Source organism: Varroa destructor, unplaced genomic scaffold (assembly GCF_002443255.2).
Source record: "Varroa destructor unplaced genomic scaffold, Vdes_3.0 BEIS01000001.1, whole genome shotgun sequence".
Taxonomy (NCBI): domain Eukaryota; kingdom Metazoa; phylum Arthropoda; class Arachnida; order Mesostigmata; family Varroidae; genus Varroa; species Varroa destructor.
Window position 1 is genome coordinate 23,456,581 of NW_019211454.1, and position 21,316 is coordinate 23,477,896.

General features: G+C 40.9%; 1 long non-coding RNA gene across 2 annotated transcripts; it reads left to right on the forward strand.

Moving 5' to 3' along the window:
- The first annotated feature begins 70 nt into the window (after nt 1–70).
- LOC147758407 (uncharacterized) lies at nt 71–16,059 on the forward strand. 2 transcript variants are annotated; one of them, XR_015326881.1, is made up of 3 exons: nt 71–138; nt 678–752; nt 15,611–16,059. It is a non-coding gene; the product is annotated as an uncharacterized LOC147758407 (long non-coding RNA). The 2 variants fall into 2 exon arrangements; XR_015326860.1 differs by lacking the exon at nt 71–138 and adding an exon at nt 250–484.
- The last annotated feature ends 5,257 nt before the right edge of the window (nt 16,060–21,316 follow it).

Below are 21,316 nucleotides of genomic sequence, written 5' to 3' on the forward strand. Positions count from 1 at the left end.
GTATTTGAAAATAAACAAAGCAGCAGACGACAGTTTTGGCGGCCAGGGTTGAATGACGATTTGAATGACACTTGCCGCTATCTCAGAGAATGTCTTCGCTATATGATAATTTTAGGCACGTTGTGAGATATGAAATAGGTGGGTTAGGTTTATGGATTTTCGAATAAAACGCTTCTGTAAAAAATAAACAATGAGTGTAATTAACTCTGCAGACCGAAACGGAGATGTGATAACTTGGTATAACTGGACAAAAAGAAGCTGGATGGGCAGGTCCAGAAATTAAAGGTTTTGTAGCACAAGCTGTACTGGTTTGTTCCCCTGATAGCGCATTAGATGACGCGCTCGCCTATAAGGCTTGAGCATATGTGCTAGGAACCAGCCATCCGAAAGCTTATGCAGCGAACGTAAAATGCAATAAACAAAACTGTATTCGTTTGTTCTCAAAGTAAAAATTGTTTAACAATAAAACAAACAACTAAAAAAAGTTAGTGCTGATGAAAAAAATATGAAGACAAAGGCGCTTTATCGAAAATATGCATTCTGTGTAATTATAAAGAATCGATTATCGCATGAAAATAAGCGTGTTTCAAGTCCATTTTATACTTCTATCTAGTATTCAAACTGAGTGTGTGACCACGGCTGGGGTACTAATATTGACTATTTCTTATTCCTTACAGATAATATAGAAAGAAGTCTACTAAACCTGTATTTCTTATAGTCTCCATTAATGTGGTCCCAGCAAATCTTAACAGGTTAGAGGTGAAGCCCAAATAAGTTATATATATATATATATATAATATCACAGGCAGTGTGAAAGCATGAGACAACGGTACGTAATCTTTAACTCAGCAACGTTCATTCATAACGATGACCAGATAAGGTATCTTTATGTGAATCAAGGTAGAAAACGCACATAAAGTACATCTCCAAATGATTTCTTCTTCTTTCAGGGATAATATGATTATAAAAAATGATGATAGGTATCTTTTGGTTGAAACATATCTAGGAGACGTGTTTTCGAAATGCATTATATCACACAATAGACGAACAAAGAATACACAGAATATTACTACAATTGGAGCCTGTAAAGCCCGATTTAAATAGTATGCTCGTTGTCAGCCTCCAGCAACAAACCTCTCTATGTAGTCACAACATAATATGGGGGATCGGTAAAATATAGCAGATTTCTAGCCGAATACACTGTATATCGAAAACTTCAATTAGATCTTATACGCCTTTAATATGTTACTGCGTTTATGACCTTTAGCCTCCTCAGTGGTGACGTGTCTATAAGCTTTTGTGCATAAGGTAACAAAGGACATAATCAGTTTACTTAAAATAATTATGTTGGTAACAAGTCTCTAGATGCCAGATATTTTGATTGATATTTTACTCAGAACTAATATTCAACCCTGCTCTGAGAAGTGAAATATTTTTCTACAAAAATAAATAAATCAGTCGAAAAGGATGGTTAATATTTCTGATATTATGCTATAAATATCATATATGATAATTAATATGAAACAATTTCAAACTCTCGCCTTTCTTGATAGAAAGATTGGTCAAATCCCAGCATGATTACTCAAGTTGCACTTCAGACTGTAGCATTGGAATAAGTAAGTTATTATCCGAATGGTATAATAGAAAGTAATGGTGCATATTTTACTTTACAAAAAAATTGCATATCTCCGTTTTATGCGTCCTGATACTGCTAGACCAAATAAACGTTTGGACATTGGTTTAAGCTTAAAATATTTGCCATACGTTCATCGAGCGAACGAACCTTTGAGCTTTTTACAACAGGCTTTGTTTAAAAAAGCTGAGAGCAACTACAGTAATGTATAATAATAACAAGTGTAAACGTGAAGTCTGGCAGAAAAGGAGTTATTTCGGTCAAAATTCCTAAATATAATATACTAGATTTAGCAAAATCGATCAAAGCACGTTAGAAAACATTATTGAAAATTCAGTACTTACCATTATGCCCCCTATATGCTGCATAATGCTGCTACCAGATTGATAAAAATATAACTTCACTCTTATGATAGATAGAGAAATGTATGCTGAACATTAACTCGATGCTCAAGCGTTGTGTCTTATTTAAAAAAAAAGTTTTTTTTTTAAATACTACTCTTTTAACATTCTAATACCGTTTGAATAATGCCTAAAGTTTTATCTAGGAAGTAGTATCTGGGCAACATTGGCGCAAGTTGCGACACTTTGCAAGCTAAGTAGTATCTGGGCAACATTGGCGCAAGTTGCGACACTTTGCGAGCTATCTTAGATACAATGGTGTTTACGCACGAGCAAAAAGCATTTTCACTCCCTGAAAGGAACAACGAAGACAAAATTTTGAACATCTAATGTCTTCGAAACTGTACACGACAGCTACTTGGTATTTGTTTGTATCTTCATAGGTGGTAATTTCATATTCCCGTATTATAGCGTTTATTATAAAGTGAAATATATGGCACTGCTATGTATATGCATCGCTTTAATTAATTTATATAATAGAACGTATGCTCAATTTACTAGCTACCTAGGAAGCACTTTTACATAGCTTTATTAAGCATCCTCTTCTTACAATTCAGTAGGCAGATACGCAAAGAGCTTTCCAGCCTGGGAAAGTGCCTAAATGTCGCCTGTTTTAATGTTACCCCAACTCCAACTTAGATCAAATTTGTCTACAACTTATTCCAGTGAACTTGATTGTAGAGACAACGCAAATAACTTACCAAGAGAATTAGTAAAACAAATACAGAGATAACTTTCTGATTTTACATTTAATTATTATACCCAGACAATTTTAATCGAATTCAGGTATTTAGTTGTTCTCAACGCTAAAAGGTATTTTTTATTGCAACTGATGTAATTTATATTCTAGAATTTCAAAATTATCAGGATTATTATTATTATTATTGTTATTGTTATTAATTTTTTAATAATAACACTATAGATGTTTCTAGTATTATTATCCTTGGTAAAACATGCCTCTTTGTGGAAAATTGGAAAATTCCTAAAACGCTAGCGAAAATTTGTTTGAAGTCTGCCCAATTTTCACAAAAGGTAACTAGAACATCTTTTTAAGTTTCTTAAGAAATATTATATATTAGATACATTTTCTAATTACCTTACGAAAAGCTTCATTTCACAGATATCTACAACTACAAAAGTATGCAACTTAGCTACAAATGACAAACGATTTTGTATACTTTTTAAAAAAATTATAATTTCATGTTTATACAAAATATAATTAGTGCTTATCTGGCGTACCTACGGCTCACCTGCGCAGTCTTTATCAGACATATCCAGGCAGAGTGATAAAGCAGCAGTTATATATTTGCCCACTAAACTCAGTGACACGCGACGTAATCAAGATTTATAATCTGGTGTAAATACATATCGTTCCGTGCTGCAGTGCTCAAAAACAATATTGGACGTAAAACTCGATAGATAAATCAATTAGTTACCGACGACATTCCCAGGATGGAGACCAATATTCGCATCTCTTCCCTAATCGGAAACTATTTCACTTTTACCATGTAATATTCCTTCCAATCTAATCAAGATTTTTTGATTAGTGGATTAATAGATATAGGGAAAAGTCATTATTTTAACATGTTACAAATATATAAATACGGCATCGCCAACAATGACACAAATGCTATACAATTTCTTCACACAAAGTTCATCTGATATGCTATGTCCTGTACGATGAAACCCATAGACGCAAACGTCTTTGAGACATGACGTCTTGTACAGTTCATAGCCTTACATGTAACCCGCTAACATGTATAGCCTTTCGAAATTCGTCGTCGACATCCGTTAATATCCGACGGCTAGCTACGCTCAGAATGCATGATATTCTTATGAGAATTAGAAAAACAACTATAATGTCTTTGATTATGGTTGGACTGAATACTTCTTAAAACATCAATAGTTTGGTAAAGAATAAGCGATGCGTTTTCAATGTTCCGGTCACACTATGGATATTAAAAAAAAAAAAAGAGCGCCTAATAACTTCGAAAAGAAATTCCGATTTTTCGAATCTTTACTTACTAGAGGTCACTATCAGCAATGACGCATGGAAGCAGTAGCTACCTGCTCTACCTGCTAGTAATTGTCCGCTGAACAGGCGGTTAAGCAATCAAGTCCTTAAAATCCTATGGTGAAAGATGCATCTGGCTTAGAGATTGCCGCCGCTTGCAAAGTACTTTCGAAAGAAGGGGATGATGGATCTCATTGTTTAATGGCACACGCACCTACGTGAGGATAACTTCTTAATAAAAAAAAAAAAGAACCTGTATTTTCCAATTAGTTGATATGGTGACTTGGTTTTGTGCGCTTGTTACTGCACTTAGATATTTACTATTCGAAATTATTCTCTTCTTCACGGTTTTGCGTGTTTAATGGTGATTACGACGTTGTTATTAACAGCCTTGTTCTGTCGACGCAAATCTGCCCTAATGGCACTAGATCGTCTTGTTATAGCATATTGCAATTTAGCTTTTCTACTAACATTAACTTAATTAGTTGTTACGTCACAGCACTCAATGTTTATGTGACCATTTCTAAAAACTGTCGTTAACATCCAAGTATAATCAATTGAGTCAGTTTCAATGCAGCATTCTAACCAACATAGGTTTAGTTAAAATCATGGTTCTTATTTTTTAAAAGTAAGTACGTCTGAACTGATACGAACATACACAAATTTTGAGGTCGAACTCTACCATCCCGATTGTTAGTGATGCCCAGTATCTTAACGATCATCTCTTGTGTTTATTAACTAACAAATGAGTTGCCATCGCGGGAGTATCCGTCATACCCACACAATCCGTCATCTTCAATAACGTCGCCTGGCTAAAAGATTTGCTAGATTTGAAGCTGTATCATCATACAGTCTACATAGATTAATTAGTTTACTGGCCGAGGCAGAGCTTCGAAAAAAAAGGATTCTAGGAAAAATATTTCATTTGTTTTTTGTCGAACTCGAGCTGTGATCACTTGACCAGAGATTTCTGTTGCTACAAGTGACAGGATTTGTCTTCTGGCATACTAGCTTGAGGACTTTATGGGATAGATTCGTTGTTCTTAAACCTCGTATTGCATTGATGCCTCGTACTTTACAGAACAGAGAAAGAGAACATTCGTAAACCTGAATCAAATGCGCCCGATTGATATCCGCACCCAATTTCATAACTAAATACTGTGTTTTCGCCTTAAAGAATTGGCCTCTCAGTTCATTCAATAAATTAATCCTGTATTAGAACGAAATGTCGCAGTGGCTTCTAAAAGATTTAAGTATTATGTTCCGACGCCTTTGTATTAACTCCACTAACTACGCTAATAAATTTATTTGAGGAGTCACTGCAAGGCAAGGTCCAAATTCGCGTGCTACCTTTGAACTGAACTGAATGATATCTATAATAATAATAATATAGGAAATCGTAGTTAGCTTAAGATTTCATCAGCGCATTTGTACACGACTTCCTTAAATTGATACACGGCTATCATGTCCATATCTGTTTAGCCTTATGGCCTGGAAGGACTTAATCTATCTACTTATATTAGTCACTTATCCGAAACAGTTTCCTATAGGAAGCTACTTATCTACCCTCGACGTACCTCCATTCCCCACAAAACCACTTTAAGTTACCTTCTTATCCTATTATAGGATCTATTTATCCACTATTCGTCATGATTCGACTACTCCATTCGCCTGGCTAACCCTTCTTCCACCATCTTGTCACTTACTCATTGTTATTGAGGCCAAATTGAAAGAAACCAGACAGCCAGCCCCCCTCATGTGCCCTTGATGAGCCCAAAATGCTGGCGAGATGCCATCAAGCAAGTACTTGCTCATATCTGCATCTGAAGAGAGGTGTTTACATAAACCGTATTAATGGAGAACTGTGCTTTCGAAAGTGCCACCTCCGTGCTACCACCGTATCAGAGGTGTGAAGCAGGTGGATAGCGGCTAAATTCGATTATCGGCAAGAACTCTACTTTCCCTATTGGTTTTCGTTTCTTGTCTTGCCTTTCTTACCCCCCCCTCCCCCTCCCCTCCCCCTTCCGGTAGCGAATCCCTGCCGGCATTTCGCCTTCTCTTGTTCAGCCACTCTAACGCCATCATTCCTCGCTTTTCTAATCTAACCCTCTATTATGGCTTATTACTCGGCCTGCGCCTACGTATGCATGCATGTGAGTATGTGGATGGACATGTGTGGGTTTGGCCGTCACTGTAAGCCCACCTCCCTTAGCAGAGCAGTGAACCGACTCGCCCCATCCCCCACCTTGGCTTGGTCCTACGGCCAGCTGCTTCTTTTTCCTCGCCTGGGCCCTCCATCCCTTTCTCGGTCGGCAAGCCAGCGAATGTTCCTGTGCCAGTGGCGTCTCCGTCTTGTTCGGCCATCGAGCTTCAATGGACGACCCCCTTGACATCCGTCGTTCAACTGGCAGGGTGCTGACGGACTGAGAAGACTGAGAAGGCCGTAGCGGATGACGGCTGGGCCGTCAGAAGGGGCTGCAAGTAGCTGATGGGGGAGGCGCTGCAGTAAGCATAGGGCGTAGAACGCTGCCAGCTATGGGCGGGATCTCATTGCTGGTTCACTAGCGCTCTCTATCTTTCGCCCTATCTGCGCCACACTTCCACTTACTCGGCATGTCCCTTTCCTTCATCTTCACCCTCCTCGGTCCTGGCTTTCTCTTTCTCTCTCTCGCTCTAAGTCCCGTTGCTTCAATGTAAATGGCCACTTTCTTCTTCTACTCCCTTGCCCAATTTAGCCACCCTCTCTCCTTAATGTCCTTTCTCTGATTCGAATTCCTTATCCTCCCCTTTAAGTAGTCCCAGATTGCCCCTCAAAGTCCTCTACGCATCATTGCTCCTCCCCTTGCCATTTCCTCCTCCTTCTCGTGACCCCGTTGCCGTGGCAACACGTCCTGCCCCACCCCGCAGGGACAACTCTGCTACGCTATCGAGCCGCCGGCGACAGTGGCGGCGGCAGTGGCGAAGTAAGAACCAACAGCATCCACGTCGAACGAAGACGACAACAACAACAACAACTAAAGCGACAGGAGCACAACCATGCAGCTCACCCTTCTAGCTCGCTCGCCCGCTAAGCAAAGACTCGATTACTACAGCGGAAGCAAGTCGATGGAAGGCAAGGCGACTCTGTGCGCAGACACGAAGGGAGTGGTGGTGGAGGTAAGCACATCACACTTAATCAGGAAACCCCTGATTTTAGCGCAGACATACTCAGTCATGGGCTTCTGCAGAGAGAGAGAGATGGAAGGGTGGTGCTGAGGATTTTCGGGATAGCGACAATGAGGGTGCAACGGAACACGGGGTCATTGAAGAGTAGGAGGAGGAGGAGGGAGAAAGAACGCAAAAAGGAAAGGGTATGGTCATTAGAGAGGACAGCCATTGTTGGGCCGTGGTAGCTGTTGAAAAGAGTTGTCCTAATTGTAGTTTGCAGGCCACCAGTCATAGCACGTAGTTGAAACATAAATCGTCAAAGGGACAGCGATAGATTAACAGGGAAATATTTATTTCTGAAAAACTGTGTTATTATTGCGATTTTTCTATTTGTACAGCTAGGTTTTTGTCAAATCATTTATATCTTGCCAAATTTATAATTGTGACTCCACCATCGAGAACAACCATAGGTTTTTCGACTTGCTTGCCGTTGCAATGCTCTAGATTCTTCTGACATGCCCTAGATCTATTCCAACAATTAGAAACCATGTACAATTAGACATAAATTGCAATGTAAGCTATAGAAATGTTTAAGGTGTAATAATCTGTAAAAAAGTTTACGTAAATCTTTTCATCTGATACAAGACGATGGACGATTCATACAAGAGACGCTTAGAAAATAGATTAGAACCATAGATAAGTTACGTAGGTGAATGCCCTATACGCTCCGAACGCCCTCAAAATATCTATCACTTTTCTAGATGTATTAATTTTTTCTGAAAAAGCTTGTTTATAGACTCAGGACAAACATTGTCGAGTTTCACTTTGAAAAGTTATGCTCGGTGTACCAACTCGGAAGCAGTGTAGAAGTAAATGAGGGGCTATAGCATTATTTCGAATCAGCAAAGATTGGTAGTTACTACGAACCATGTTAAATCCCGAAAGTCCATTAAAGAGTACAAAGTTTCCCGACATTGAACTAACGAGGAAATGTATCTACCAATGAGTTCCAATGGAACAGAGCCTCAAGTGTAAGGTCGCTGTCGTTCAGCTTCTTTGTTCAGTTATTAGAAATCCGACACAAATGGAAAAATCTAATTTAATTTTTACTTGGCAGTGGCCCTTAACTCTATCAATCAATTAACGTACCAGTTTGCCTTTAGGATTTTCACTTAATATGGGCATCTATTATGTACACGCATGTGTACCAGAAGTACAAATTACATAGAATAATTTTCTCAGCTACATAAATTCAATACATGATGATGATGATGCTTTGTTACCGCGAGTAGCTGTACATAGGTACGTAGCTTTTAGATTACTTTTAGATACTTAAAATTAGGGCTAGACGGGTATGCTATGCTGCACGTGGCATCGAACCGTGGAATTTCATCAAACCTCATTAGATGAGCACAATTCTATGTTTTACAGTCATTTTGACTATTTAGTGCTCTATGCCTTCAGTTTACGGCGTCGCCTTTGCCACCTTATCCCAGCTTAACATGCAAATTGCTTCTTAGCACATTGACCCATCGTGGTTTATCTCCCACTAGAAGAGGCGACGTCGCAAACATCCCTGACTATATCAGACACCAGCCTCGGGCAAATGCTACTAATGCTTTCGGAAAGGAACCAACAGAATATATTGCGAGGCGAATGTTTTTTTTGGTACATAGTTAAACATTATAAGCGGCCGTATATATATGTGCAGCTTGCTCTGGGACAAGCTACTAGCAGTTGCTAGAAGCTGGGGTTACGTAAGACTAAACTCGTACCCCGGCTGCTTGGCCTTGCTTAAGGACCTGTTCGTAAAGACCAAACGCTCAGTAAGGGCGATGTAACCCACGTCCCTGCCGACACGCTCTCGTAAACTTTACGGGAAAGGCTTATGTGCAAGCTGTCCACAACTCCTGCAGAAAGGTTACCGATAATGTCCTGGATTCAGCATTCTTTACCACAACTGATGGGAATAACACAAATCGGGTACATAAGAAATGTTCCATCTGATTCTTGGTATGGTGAAATCTTCTACAGGAGCCTATTGCTATGGCTTCTTTCTTTGGAAATGTTACTCATCCCTACTGTAACTCGCACTAATAAATCGGTTTGGATCTGTAAAGATATACGCGTGTCTGTGTCTCTATATCTGTATCATCCAACCTTGGCCACTCGCATTGTGTAGACCCCAGCTGGTCTTGGATAATAATCTTTTGCCCATCCCGGTCTAGTATGGTAGGTATCTGTGTCGCGTGCATATTCCCGGCAAATTTTCGGATGCTCTTGAGAAGGTCATACAAGCAGAGGTCACGCATCTTGGGACCTTAAAAAGAACAGGACGTGCGGGGTATGTTTACGCGTTTAGGGGTTACTCGAAAGAGAACAGGGAGATCTGGGGTAAATCATAAGGCATATGACAGCCACGACACACTATTAAAAGCATCAAAACAATGTATTATTACTATACCTCAACAGGCGTCGTATCGTATAACCTAAACTTAATTTTGATCAATGAATTGAAGCTGCTTTTTTATGTTACGCCAAGTGGAAGCAGTGGTGTCTAGGGCCTAGATAGTTTAAACTGAAGACTTCTACTTAAACTAGAACAGGTATTAGTTATACGGACGATTAATGGGCCAACGAAAGTATTAACATTATCATAAGGAAACATTAAATGTAAAGCACCAATTAATTCATACTGTCGGATTGTATCATTGTACAGCACTGCAGAATTCTAGGTTTTAGGTATTTCTACATTCAAATATAAACAGCGTCACCTTAATTGTCAAAATGTGGTGTCACTGAATCTCTGCCCTGGCCTTGTCCAGATAGGCCTAGCGTTGTTATTGGCTTCCGGTAATTAAACCGTTAAATATTACTTCAGACGGCTGGCTTTCGACACGAAACAAGGTATACCCACTCCCAGATTCGAACCAGTACCACCACGTCTTTTTGAAGTTAGCATGCAAACACGTAACTTAGTACGTTATCACAAGGACGCAGTAAGTTTAATGGAAAGCAACAGTCGCACAGCCATTATGTCGTCTCTTGTTGTTCAAACAGCAATCGTGCGCCACTGCTACCGGCTGGCGCTCAGCAGAGATTAAAGACAAGAGAACCGCTCGCTGGTAAAACCCTCGCTGCTAGTATCCTCCTCGTCACCCCCTCGTCGTTCCCCTCTCTCCTCGTCAACCCCTCATCGTGTCAAGTTACCTATTTGACGATGGAGATAAGACGCTTGAACAAGAAAGGGAAGATAAGCAAATGCTACTGGTGCTTACGAGGTGATTAGATGAGCAGCGTCCGCTATAAAGGGAACGGGAGCGTACAAGATGTTATCAAGCCGAAGTGCTCTAAGAGAGAAGCTTCGAAGGTTTAGCAACATACAAACTGGTCGCAGACTGTGTCTCTTGGCCCGTTTGAGCAAGTGCAACGGACTGAAATAATACGAATAGAAGCCTAAGACATGAGTACTCACCAAGGGGTTCTCCGGCAGCATCGTTACATCAGCAAATAGGAACATTCAAGGGTAGGGAACACTATCCGTTGAAGATAAAATTTGCGGCACTTCTTTAAATTCCTTGAAGATTATCAAATCAGATAGGTATCCGAGGGTGCGTTAAATAACGGTTCTTTCAATAGCCGATTTAGGTTGTCATATTGTGATATTTCAATAGGCTTTGCTAAACGGGTTGATAGTTATTATTTCTCATTACTTACTTTTATTCACCGCTAAACGAATAGGGAAAGATCTAAAATCATTATCATGGCCTTACCAGGCTGACCTTTCATTGTGCAAAAATGCAGTTATGTTTTGCCGCATCATTAATAAGGGCTTCATTTTAGAACTAATCGTTGTTCCCGCGGTCGTCAGGCCGCCATGTCTTTTTCGACCGTTGTTCTTTCGAGGTCACTATCTGTCTCTGTGAGTTTGGTTTTATTGCTTGTAACAACTAAAACGTCTAAGCATCAGTATGGCAGTAACAGGCAGCCATGAGTGCGGTGCAGAGGGAGTGACGCTGGATGACATGACGAACTAAAAGCGTGGTCATATTCACGCTGTTCAAATGTAGGGACGCAGTGAAACTAAGTGTACTTCAAATAGACCTCAAATAGCCGTGAAGCCGTCGCACACTGCCCTACCGAAAGGCCGAAAATTCAATGTGGTTTTGAACATTGTTTACGCTTAATTGAATACAGAAAATCACATTTTAGCTTCGTTGATCCGACGCTATACACACCCCACCACAGCAGTAATGTCGATCTCAACTACTCACTAGTTAATTCGCTAACCTTCCATAGGCGTATAGTTGATTTTATTTAAATTTGTTCTCCGTCCGTCAAAATGCGTAGGACAATAATATATCCTTTATATTTTTGACCATCAATTACCGGATGGCAATCAGCCTACCTGAAGACAGGGATCCCCATTCTATCTGAACAACTCACTGCATTACGTATAGTTTTAACTAAAATTTAGTTTTCTTTTTTTAAATTGTTGTCGCAATGGCGGGATCAACAAATCATGTGTTTTATAGAAATAATATACTGACGTCATACATTGCGTTATCTACATCTGCCCCAAATGTTCTCTTTAGCCGCATCATTATTATAAGCGATCAATCCTGAAGGGGATCCCGAACTAAGCTATGAGTCATTGATGTTAGTTCTCAGAAGCATGCACGTTAGAATACGAAGTACAAAAAGATAGAAATATAGGTTGGACAATGCATATATTTCACTTCAAACTCTCAACCATATTCTTCCGAGCTCTCTATAAGGATTTCTATATAATACCAAGTCGATTAGACAGTACAAGCCCCATCTAGAATGTTTCTACCCATTTTTTTTCTTTGCTCTTACAGTTTTTTTTCCTTCAATCATTGGACCCTATGCGCGTGTATGTGTGATTTCAAGGATCTGTTCGTATCGCTATAGCGCGCGAGATACGCGACGATGTTGTGCTGGCGGCCACTCACCGTCGGTTGCTGTCGAGCTCTTCACCAGAGGCCTATACACTTGCAATACTTGAAGGGCCCGATATTTTTGTATGAGTGTAACGCGTATTTGAATTCCTTATTTTGACACTCTCTTTAATCGGCTTAGCCGACGGCTGGAAAGCCACTCAACTCTATGCGCCCAATAGGACCTCGACACTACCTACATCCTAATCAGCTACCTCAGACAATCGTTCATTTCGACCTCACCCGATGTACATTCTATACCATTGCTGTTTCATGTATTTGCTTGCTTCACCAGTACAACCATAACAACGGCAAGAGAGTATTACATCTTCGTTATGTATTTGCTCTCCGCACATGGGCTATTATATGGACCGATGGTCTATGTCCATGGACCACTAGTTGAACCCTGCATCGCTAGTGAAGCTCAATAAGAGTGAGTGGATGGCGCATAATGTGCGACATATAACGAAAGACATGGCGGGACATTGTTGACTTTCACTTCAAAGCAATGGGTATTTTATCGAAATGAAGCGGACGATGAGCAACTGGGTGCCGTCGAACGAAAACTGGTACGGGGAAAACAGTTGCAGCTACAACGGAGCCGAACAAGCGAGAGAAGGGAAGCATTTGAATAAACCTTCAATATGCATTTCATCTGGCTTTTTTTCGATATCTTGATATCTCTTTTGTGTAGTCACATCCTGAAGATAAGACTCGATCAGACCCCTAGCCATAGTTGGATTTGAGCATTTCACTCATTCTATCTAACAGCATTTTGAGATCGACCATCATCCAAATTCGTTTGCATTATGATGTCGACATGTCGGCCAACGAAATGCTAGATCTGGCTTAAGTCTTCACCTCGCGCATTGCAACCTACTCGAGAAGTCACAAATCAAACAGTTTTTCGAGGATACCTTCGTCGTTTCGGCATCAATCCGGTGCCTTAAACGCTGGAACGTGAAACTCTTGAAGTGGCGAGCTTACAGAAAGCAGCTAATCATGGTATAGGGACGACCGGTCGTCGCAATAGCAACGAGGAGAAGCTAATCTCCACAGTGCACCTATCATAGCCTGATGGCTTAGGACCACCAGCTTAGTCAATCAACTCCGTCCTGCAATCGTTGCTGCTACTGCTGCTTTTGAATGAGTGTCGCTGTTATGTAGGGGCTTGGCCTGGCCGGCGCTGCCACCGTGGGGGTTCTCTGCTGACTGCGGAAAGGAGCAAACAACATAGTTGTCATTGAACACACATTTCTAATGACCTATACATATATTTGATTATATGAGTGCCGCCGATCACTTCCAGAGTCTATTTTGGAGTTTTGGACATAATGTAGTTACGTTAGATTCATTCTATCTCGACCCTAGACCTTTTTAGTATCATGAATCTTTTGTTTACCTGTTACGGCAGCACGGTATCGGTTAGAGAATACTATTCAGTTGTTACATACATTTCTAGGTAAGGCCGAATAACGTAACGTCATAGTTCATTTCGTCTGGCTGATGGCAAAGCAAGGCAATGGTGTATACGTCATATGTTCTTATCCCGAACATACACGTGAACTGTATCTCACTGAAGAATTTACGTGTTAGTCACAAGTGTGTGAAGATCTGAGGTAAGAAACGCTCAGAGGAGGGTGTATATCTTTTTTGGCCTGAGAAAGGCACACTTGACGTGACCTGATATTGATGCAGGACAAGGTGAAAGAAGGTCTGCTTTGTGAGCTAACCCAGTGTGGTTGCAGGCGCAAATAGAAGTTATGAATTGGCACACGGAATGATGACCACGATCTGAGGCACCAAATCGGTAGAAGCGTACAAAGGAAACGAAAGATGTCTCAAAGACCGCTCCATTATGCCACAAGGATACATATGGAGATTGCGTGACTGCAAGACCGAAAACCCTCTTTACAGTTTTCGTCGTTAGAATTTTCTATGCTCAATTCCGGTTTCCCTTAACTCATATCAATGCTAACTACTCCCTACAGGTAATGCTTAGCATAACTTTCAGAAAATTTACAGCAGTCGCATAACAAGGGGTCCGGGGAGACTAACACGAAGAGAACGAGCCCGATTACCAGTAGTCAGGCGTGGCTGCAGATAAGAACATAAATACTGAGATATTGCCCCGTGAGCTTAAAACTTGATCAGAGTATAACCTGATACGTTAACTTACTTTGGGTTCATCCAACAGGAAGTTAAGTCGAATTGCTGTAATACCGTCACGCACACAAATTGCGAAGGAAATTTCGAGAAAAAAAAAAAACAGTAACTCTCAGTTTGTTGACAGGGGATCGACATATGCTGTCTACCAGGATATTGCAGTGGTGGTATCTATACGTGCTAATTTGTACATTGGTGATATCCTCGAGAATAACCTACGAATTATAGACAACGTTCCCTCTTTTCTGACCGACCCTACTGGGCAGGAAATTTGTACAGGTGTACGCACGATGTATGCGAAGCGACCTCGTTGTAGTACAATGATTATGTAGTATGCTAAAAGCCAAAGTCGCTTGGGTTCTTTCTATATTTGTCAAATATATGCAGATTAATAATTCTTCGTGAAGGTGCCATGCTGAAGCTTTTGCTTGTCCTCCATTATAATACGTTGTATGGTTAAGGCCGTCTGCATCGCTTCAAGCAGATCTCCTGCATTTGGTACTGACGCGTGCCGCAGCACATCAGCAGTACGGTTCTATACGTGTATAAAAAATATCATAAAAACGACATTGTGATAACTAACTTCACGCACCTCATTACAATTCACGTCACGACAAACACTGGATGGATTTCTCACCTATTTATCTACACGTTTCATTCTATTAAGTAAGATAATAGAACGGCTAAATTATTAGTGTTACTCGTTGCTTGCGTTGTGAAGTTTGCCAGTATTACGAGCACCTCTACAATGGACTTTACAGCTGTTACAAAATTTGACTACATACGTAATAAGGATGTTTCTCATATAAATCCTGATTTATATATATACATATATTTTTACTATTTGAACCAAGCCTCAATTGTTGGTAGCTTGGTTACTATTACGTAAAAAAATTCCGCAGGTACCCAATATCTCAATCGTTAGCGAGCTGTGATGGTGAACAGATAAGCAGCTACTACGATAAAATATTTTTGCGAAATAGGTGTGCATACGCCTTTAACTATGCGTCTGCAAAATGCTTCATGTTTGCATATATGCGTATATATTATAAAGATGAAAAAAAGATATTATTTAACCAACGATGTATGTAGAATTGGCGCTATGTAAAGTAAAATGATAAGTCATTAATCTTAAAAAAATATACGAAGAAAAAAGAGTTCTGAGCCGAAAAAGGCTCAGAATTTCCTTTGTTGTGCCAGTTGTTGCCATCATTTTGATTTCCTTTATCGACCATAAACATGTCTTATGCAGTACGAAACGACGGTATATCTCAATTTTTTTTTGAAGTTGTTGTTGCAGGTGTTTCGCAGTTGGGCAAACAGGATCTTGTTCCTGATATCCTGACTGCCGTCTTGTCCGAGTATGCACTTGTCCGAGAGCTATTGCAGGATTATCTCCCACTATCGAATCCACCGTTGCATTTCGTCATCAAGTGAATCATGTCATTATCGTTACCGCACACGAAGAAAACGCATAATAGGAAACTAATCCAAAGAGTCAACGAAGAGAAGCAGAATAAACAGAATGAAGAAAGGTTACTTCGTCTCCCTTCCCTGTCATGTAACGATCGCCATCTTGCAGCCTTAGCTAAGCGTTCAATTGCTGTTAGCATAAAGCCATGACCTAGGCAACCCAGTAAAGCCGTGCACGTCTCGGATTGTTTCATCTAGAAACGCAGAGAGACAGGATATTTTAAAATTTGTTGACCGGTTTCAGCTAGCGTAATAAAAAGCTAACTTAATAGAACAGAGTAATTCATTCAACACTGTGTAGTGTGCCCCGCATCGAGGGACTCCAGACTTTAGGGATTATGGTAGCCGTCTACCAAAGCTACTTTATTATTCTTTCACTAATGCTATATCACTACTAAAATACCGCGTTAGTAACTATATCCCAGTAAGGTTTATTGGTCGTTGCTGATATAAATCTATTGAAACACTATAGATTTACTGTATATCTTGTAGAAACTGACCTATGTCCGGAAAAGTTTCCAAGGTCTAGCAGTGATAATCTTTGCCCTATACGAATGGTCTAATGTATAGTTAATTAAGTGTGTGTAATCCCGTCGTGTTTGCCTGTCGACCCGCCCGGCAAGAAGGGGCTACCTGCAGTCAGACGCTTGAGTACCTACTTATCAAAGATCAGTGGGGGACAAGGCAAGCTTGGCGAGAACTCCAATATCAACACCGATGATATCGGCGACACTGGGATGTAATCGCTTTCCTAGTCCTATAAGAAACGAACGTCGGCGAGCAGGCAATAATGATGATAATGTATGAGCATGAGTTGGTGGTGATGGGAGGATGGGGCGACTCGGCACATGGGGCTGTCGCGAATCTTTCCCCCTAGACCGCTTGGCCCCCTCGTCTGACCGCTGCTTGGCCGCCGGTGGTGATGTCTCTTCGATGTAGAAACCGAACGCCAACTAGGTGAATGCAACTTCGGTGGCTTGCAGCAGTATCTGCGTGTGACCTCAGCTGAGCAACCTCATTCATATGCACCCACCCACACTCCATCTACTAAGGCTACATATACTACCCCCCCCCCCCCCTTCTTTATTCAGTACAGCAAAGAACCAGAGAGAACATTGCCGGTACGGCCACTCATCCATTCGTTGCGCCTTCCTCCGCGGCCGCCGAAGCCGATAGCTTCATCGGCAATGTCCTTCTCAATTGTCTCGTTGCATTTCTCGAACTGTGCTCTTTGGTGTGTTTTGCTAGCAGCTATAATCGCCCGAATTTTCCTTTACCTCAAGCAGACGACAAATAGGCAAAAAAATAAAAGCCTAATTGAATAAGTTTAATTAGCAAACATATGAAAATTTGTTACTTACATCAACAAAGTTGAATTTGCGCAAGGAGACGATACGGCGATCACTCAATACTAATAAGAATTACGCGGTTAGTTTAAATATGGACACAGCAGAAACCTAGAAACGCGTTTCCTTAAAATATCTCTAAAATCAAACCATATTTAACGGCCACAATATCGAGCCATATGATATGGCTATCTGATTTTTCCTGAATGAAATACTTGTTAAATAGGAATTTTCATTTTCTTCTATTTGAATTGTTCACAGCTGAACATGTTCTCTATTGGCCTAACCTAGACATGTATAATTTCTATTTGAGACATGTAGGTTATTTATTTGATAAAATAGCGACACACAAAAGACACACCCTTTACCATCGTTGCTGCATTATGACCATATGAGTGGAACATTTTAAGCTTTTCACACCGCCATACCGCGGCTGATGGCCGTTTCAACTTAACTTAAGGTTCTACTAAATAAATACTTGAACTTTGGCAGTAAAATGATGCGCCTTGTCTCATTTGCCTTTTCCAAATAGAGACGAGAACTTGCTTGTACATACGTACTTTTCTACAGCATCGTCGGTGTCCTTTTTGAACAAACGCCCACGTAACGCAAAAGTCTTCTACTGACAGCTGCGATCCTGGACCCAGAGAACAGCTGCGTTTTCAATCAGTTATATTTAGTAAAGTCGTGAACATTGAACACGAAATACATAATTATTTGCATGTTGTTTTTTCATCTTTTTATATAGAGAACGACGGAGTGATAATTGTTAAGCATCGATGGGTCTGAATTTGTAACTATGTTTATTATAAGTTCATTCGTCACACATAAATTGCAGTTCGTAAAACTGAACGCATCTGACCTGAACTTCTCGTATTCATGTTAATGATGGATACAACGACCTTCAACTTTATTTTTAATATTTAGAATTAGTCAATACAAGGTATTCAATACAAGCAGTATCTAAACCTTCGATTTGATTCGGTAAGTCTACAGATACAAATCCAATCCTAATGAAACTAGGCAGGAGAGATCAAAATAATTAATCACCTACAGTAGCAACAATCATCGAAGTATATATCATATATTTTAGATTCAATGGCGCAAACATTCTTTGAAGTCGCTTGAAGGAGGGCAACGACAAGACTATCGTTGGTGTCGATCCATATAGACAAGCACGACGTACGCCACTAGTTTCGCACTGTGTACACTGGCTGGCCTTTTCCTGTTTTTCTACCATTGGCCGTAGCCCAGTCTAGGACACAGGGGACCGTGTGTAGTTCCCGGAGATGGACAACAATAGGTGGAACGCACTCGGCTCCTACAGGATTTGCATGACAAAGGTCCAACCCGTTTCGTCGCTGTCTCCGAGATACGACCCGCACTGCTACGCGACTTAGACTACACTCCGACACTGTTCTCCATACTTCGCAAGGCTGCTCAATGAGACTTTACCCCCTCTCAACTGACGGGACTGCAGAAAGGCCCAAAGTGCTCACGCATACATTTATACAGACCAAGAGAAGCTCACTCTAGAGCATAGCTGTCGGGATGGTTATGCCTGAGAAACGAGAGCAGAATGTGGCCTTGTTTTGGGACTCTTGCATTCGCTGGGACATTAAACTAAATTCACCTAAGCCTTAAGTCTTCTCCAATTTATTGGTAGCGGACGGCGTAGATCCTTAATGGTGAAGATCCTTAAGTTGGTTGAGAAAGCAGTACATCGACGAAACGTGTGTAACATGTTGTTAACTACGTTTTGGTTTCGGTTAACTATTGATAGTCTCTGCTATCGGGTACGGTAAAAGCAAGAATAAGAATATCTGTAATAACTTACTACTCAGTTAGTTAAAACCAATGAAGCACGCAATACAACGTTTGGTGTAGATAGTTAGCAAACGAATAACTTCCAGCTCTGTTCGAGAAATATCCCCTGACGTTTTCGCTAGGTTCATCTCAAAATATTACTATTCATATGACGCCACATGCTCTAAGGCTTCGTGACTCAAAGGGCGAATTTAGAATGATTTTTCTAAAAGTAGGGTCTGGAGCAGGACTCCTTTGGTACGACACCCGTACGTGCGCTACACCTGCCATTGAATATAAGATTTTTTAAATATAGGTCTAGCGTCACGGAAGTGCATCGTTTGTACCGATAAACGTATCCATACGAATGCTTTTATCGCGACTATAATTGTTTTCAGGTGAAATTTTGTTACTATTAAATATTTGCTCAAGTTGATGAAAAGCTTCACCAATACAACTTACCTTAATAGGGGAATACTAATTTGTTTCTCCACTAACTTAGCCTAACTAGCATCTGCATATTTGGCGGCTATCTTAAAAGTTAGCAGTTGATGAATCATCTCGGGACTAGAAACATTGAAATTCGGAGGGTGCTTGAAATCATTCTGTCTTATTACATTAAAAAAACGTTACGCAAAGCATGATAGCTCTACATGAACGCAGAGCCATCGGATGTTAACCTTGTGGGGTTGCATGACCTTACGAGCTCCTTATATCATACCGCTTAGATATGGCCGTTGGTGCTTATCTGAACCACGCAGAAAAGCAGCGCTCTTCAAGAGCGGTGCATATAGACGATTCCGAAAGATCAATACGTCAACTACTGTTTCGCACGTTAACCTATACCCAACTGTGGGTAAAAAAAAAGCACGCTATTTGCTAGCAGGTTCGTTAAATATATGTATCATATTATGTTAGTGTATGTTATACTCGTGTATTTTAGTCAGTCACAAATGAATGTTCTTTTAATCGATTGCACACTCCGGTTTCCATTGTCTTCCAACCGTAACTAGTTACGTTTTCGAATACCCATACAGACCTTAGCAAGTAAGATAGTACCAACCTTGTAAGGGTGTTGCGTGACTGTTAAGAAGTAGAGACCTATTCGCTCAACCCGAGAAAGTTACCGGAAACCTCCGTCAAACGCTAAGTCCAGTCTTCAAAGGCGCTTCTGTTATAAGATCAAACGGGCAGAAAACCCGCCTGTTGAGCGTCAGTCTCCATGTAGCCATTACAATTGTGCCCTTCGTCTTAAAAACACGCGCCCATGTCTGTGTTTTCATCGCCAGGCACCAGCGTTGTGACGTTGTCTAGTCGGTATGTGTATGTATAGGACCATTTGCAGTTTGTTTCTTAGCAGCCTCTGTTTGGAAACTACGAGCTTGGCAAACTTGTCGTTTTTTCACTTGACATAAAGTATTATTTGCTCTAGAAAATTGCGATTTTACAAGCGCGACTTAATCAACGTAAGAAAAGGTTGGCTGTTTCTTCAGCAAATGCCTGTAGATTATCCCCGTGTATATTTTTGTCCTACTTGAGCCCTATTTTTATGGAACGACGATTTGCAAACAGCATGAGTCTCTGTCATGTCGTCCGGTACAGCGAGTATCCTTTAGGGCTTCCTCTAACAACCAGTCGATTTATCGACTTGTTGTAGTGGAAGCTTATCAATTTGTTATTGTTTTAGTTATTTGTTCAATTCAATAGGTTATTTGTTTTGCCTCTTTGTCTTATTGTCGCGTCCGGAGATTTGGCCGCCATGTCGTCTTGTTCATGGATTTCGCACTCTGCGCCGACGCTATAGTTCATTTCTCTTCAAGTTGCCGTTGTTGGCGTCGCCTGCGCGTGCTTTGTTGCATGAGTGTGGCCGTTCGGGGGAGCGAGATACAGACTCAGACGTCCATTAATTCATTCAGTCATTCATCGTTTCGAAGCTTCGTCGCGGGATATACCGAGAGCGCGTGCGTCTGTTGGTTTATGTCTTTGCGCAGTTGGGCGTCGGTCACTCACTTGGGCATTCACTATACATAGAAAGAGGAAGAGAAACGAGGGAGAGGCTCGTTCATGGGGTGGTGGCACCTCGCCCCTGTGATGAGCCCTCTTTGGAAAGAACATTCATGTGAGGCTAAAAGGGCCCGTACACACTGCACTCATATGTGTTATAAAACCTTGCCCCCATTAAAGCTGCGCCCGCAAGATGGCAAAGTGATTACTTGCGTGTAGATATCTTTTAATTTCGACACACACATGAGACAGTTGGCTGACTTGTCTTTTTCTTATGTTTTGACGAAGCCACGGTCTGAAAGCAGCTCAATGTCGTCGACTGTAGAGCTACAACGGTCCGATGAACAGTCTGCGTCGCCTGCTGT